The sequence below is a fragment of the Cebus imitator genome, unplaced genomic scaffold (genome assembly GCF_001604975.1).
Source record: "Cebus imitator isolate Cc_AM_T3 unplaced genomic scaffold, Cebus_imitator-1.0 Scaffold30, whole genome shotgun sequence".
Taxonomy (NCBI): Eukaryota; Metazoa; Chordata; class Mammalia; order Primates; family Cebidae; genus Cebus; species Cebus imitator.
Window position 1 is genome coordinate 10,031,040 of NW_016107345.1, and position 3,876 is coordinate 10,034,915.

General features: G+C 42.6%; 1 pseudogene across 1 annotated transcript in view; it reads left to right on the forward strand.

Annotated features, from left to right (window-relative positions):
- LOC108300881 overlaps positions 1-2,952 on the forward strand; it is a 10,876-nt pseudogene extending 7,924 nt beyond the window's left edge. Inside the window, exons 6-8 of the transcript XR_005199315.1 lie at positions 1,486-1,633; positions 2,311-2,415; positions 2,849-2,952. The product of XR_005199315.1 is annotated as a putative protein SSX6 (transcript). The remainder of the gene's footprint in view (positions 1-1,485; positions 1,634-2,310; positions 2,416-2,848) is intronic.
- The last annotated feature ends 924 nt before the right edge of the window (positions 2,953-3,876 follow it).

Consider the following 3,876-nt stretch of genomic DNA (forward strand, 5'->3'; position numbering starts at 1 on the left):
CCTCCTGGGTTCAAGCAATTCTCCGGCCTCAGCCTCCCGAGTAGCTGGGACTACAGGCATGCACCATCATGCCCAGCTAATTTTTGTATTTTTAGTAGAGACGAGGTTTCACCTTGTTGACCAGGATGGTCTTGATCTCTTGACCTCATGATCCACCCGCCTCAGCCTCCCAAAGTGCTGGGATTACAGGCTTGAGCCACCGCGCCCGGCTGGGGCAAGTCTTCTAAATTGTTTTGAGCTCCAGATTCCTAGTCCATAAGATGGAAATAAAGAATCATAGTTGATAAATTGTTTGGAGGCATTAAATTAAATCTAGAAGGCCTGATGACATGAAAGGTGCTCAAGCAATTCTATCTGTGATAACCTGGGATCATATCTTACTCAGTTCAATGTCTGATAACCAATATAGCCTCAGAGATATTGCAGGTTCGGTTCCAGACCACTGCAATAAAGTGAGTCACACATTTTTTTTCGCAGTGTATAAAAACATTATGTTTATATGATACTATAGTCTACCAAGTGTGCAATAGCATTATGTCCAAAAATGTACATAGCTTAATTTTAAAATAATTTATTGTTTAAAATGCTAACAATCTTCTGAGTCTTCAGTGAGTCACACTCTGTTTGCTGGTGGAGGGTCTTGCCTCGGTGTTGATGGCTGCTGGCTGATCAAGGTGGTGGTTGCTGAAGGTTGGAGTGGCTGTGGCAGTTTCTTGAAAACAATGAAATTTACCACATCGATTAGCTTTCCCTTTCATGAAAGATTTCTCTGTAGTATGTGGTGCTGTTTGATAGCATTTTACCCACAGTAGAACTTCTTTCAAAGTTGAAGTCAGTCCTCTCTAGCTATGAAAGTCCAAGATGGCATCTTCTTCCAATATAAGGCTATTTTATCTACACTGAAAATCTGTTGTTTAGTGTAGCCCCCTTCATCAATGATCTTAACTAGATCTTCCAGATAACTTGCTGCAGCTTCTCCATCAGCACTTGCTGTTTCACCTTGCACTTCTATATTATGGAGACAGCTTCTTTCCTTAAACCTCACGAACCAACCTCTGCTATCTTTGCACGTTTCTTCTGCAGCTTCTTCACCTCTCTCAGCTTTCATGTACTTGAAAAGTGTTTGGCTCTTGCTCTGAATTAGACTTTGGCTTAAAGAAATATGGTGGCTAGTTTGATCTTCTATCCTGACCACTCAAACTTTCTCTATTTCAGCAGTAAGGCTGTTTTGCTTTCTTATTTGTGTGTTCACCAGAGTATTTGTGGTATTATCAAGAACTTTTCCTTTGCATTCACAGCTTGGCTGTTCGGTGCAAGAGGTCTAGCTTTCAGCCTATCTTGGCTTTCACCATGCCTTCCTCACTAAGCTTTGCCATTTCTAGCTTCTGATTTACAGTGAGAGACGTGATTCTTTCTTTTATTTGAACACTTCGCGGCCATTGTAGGCTTGTTAATTGTCCTAATTTCAGTATTGCTGTGTCTCAGGACATAGGGAGGCCCGAGAAAAGGAAGAGAGAGACGGTGAACAGCTCATCGGTGGAGCAGTCAGAACACACACAACATTGATCGATTAAGTTTGTCATCTTTTATGGGTGCAGTTCCTGGTACCCCCAAAACAATTACACACAACAGGGTGACTATAGTCAATAATAACTTAATTGTACATTGAAAAATAACTAAAAGAGTCTAACTGGATTGTTTGTAACACAAAGGATAAATGCTTGAGGGGATGGATACCTTATTTTCCATGATGTGATTATTATGCGTTGCATGCCTGTATCAAAACATCTCCCGTACCCCGTAAGTATATATACCTATTGTGTGCCCACAAACACAAAAATTATCTTAAAAGACTAAAAACCAATTACGATAATAACATCAAAGCTCACTGATCACAGATCACCATAACAGATATAATAATAATGGAAAAGTATAAAATTGGTGAGAACTTCCAAAAAAAAATTGCAGTATCTGTGAAGCACTATAAAAATGTGGTGCTATAAAAAAGGTATGCCTGTGCGCCCTTAACAAATGCCTGCTGAATGAAAGAAGGTATGGGTGAATGTTGTCGTAAGTGAAGAGGCTGAGAATCTAAAGCTGACAACGGAAGGAGCCCAAAGCTAAAAGTTTAATTGGCATTTGGCCTGTATTGGTATGGGTTTAAGGTCTCGCCTCTCTAAGCCAGAGAATGTGAAAAACTGGATAAAGAAGGCCCATGGGCACTTGGAAGCAGGGAGGCATCTCCTTTTGAGAAAACAGAGCCTAACACTCAAATCTACCCAATTCTTATATCCCAACTCTTCATCGTAGGACCCAAAAGGGCGAAACATGCCTGGTCCCATAGACTGCGTGAGAGAAAGAATCTGGTGATCTATGAAGAGATCAGCGACCCTGAGGAAGATGACGAATAACTCTGTAAGTGAATCTTCAGCTCATCCCCTACATCCCTGCAGATATGCAATTCTGTTACAGTACTGGTATCCCATCTTGTCGCTTGTTCCCCCAAATCATTCCCTTCTCATAATTTTCTGGGGTACAGCACTGAGGCTGAATGGTTGATTTCCCATACTCTTTCTACTCCCTGCCCTGAATATCCAGGGATCCTCCCTACCCAGGATGCTGTGGGTTCCCAAATCCCATGTCAGCCTCAGCCCTGATATGTGGGCCACAACTTCCTGTAGCCTAGGAATTGATAAACCAGGCGAGGAGGTCACTGTGGCATGAGCACATTGTTCACTTCGAGGAACAGTGGAGGGTATGTGCAGGGTCCGCAGGTCAAGAGTTGAGATTGAGTTACCAGGCAGTGGGAACTCACTGCCACTTTTTTCTTTCTCTCTTCTTGCCTCAGCCTCAGGGATATGACACATGCCCATGATGAGAAGCAGAACTTGGTGACCTTTCACAAACATGGGCATGGCTGCAAACACCTCGTCATCAGGTGTATAGCAAGTGTTCGCAACAGTGAAAAATTGAGCATCATTTTTCTTAGTGTGCCAAGAGTTCGATGGTAGCGTTTCCGTTGTATTTTCTTACAGTGTGCTATTGGTAGATACTAATGTTTCCGTTGATGAGCAAGATATACTTAATACATATTTCGATTTGTGTATCCATGCACCTACCTTAGAAAGCAAGTGTTGTAGTATTGTCAGATATTCTCTGCATAGAACAGCACTACCCTCCCAGGTGTGATTACTGAGGGCAGTTCTGAGCGTTTAATTTCAGATTCTTTCCTCTGCATTTACACACACACACACCACACACACCCCAAGTACCACTACAAGCATCTCCCATCTGCTTTTCCCCACTGCCATGTGTCCTGGTTAAGCCTCCCTCACTGTTTCCTGTTTAACATGCACTCCGTGCTACAGACTTCCCTCAATGATTCCCTGTATCTGTTACAGTTAATAAACATTTGCAAACTTTCCCCAGTTGTTTGTGCCTCTCATTATTGTGCACACAGCACTGCACATGTGTATTTCTTTAGGACAGATTCTTAAAAGTGGAATTGCTGTGTCAAAGGAGGCATTTATTCAATGAAAACCTAATGAATGTGTACTGCTGCTGAGCGCTGTTCTAGGTGCTGGAGAGACATCAGGGAACAACGCAGACATGTTCCTGACTACCATTCTAGAAGAGGATGTTTCCAGTTGTTGGGTTTTTGTTTGTTTTTTCTAGAGACAGGGTCTTGTTCTGTCCAGGTTGGAGTGCAGTGGCGTGATTATAGCTCAATGCAGCCTTGAACTCCTGGGCTCAGGCAATTCTCCCACCTCAGTCTCTGGGGTGGCTGTGACTATAGGCACATACCATCACGCCCCACTAATTTTTTTAGATTTTTTCAATGGAGTCTCACTATGTTGCCCAGGCTGGTTTCAAGCT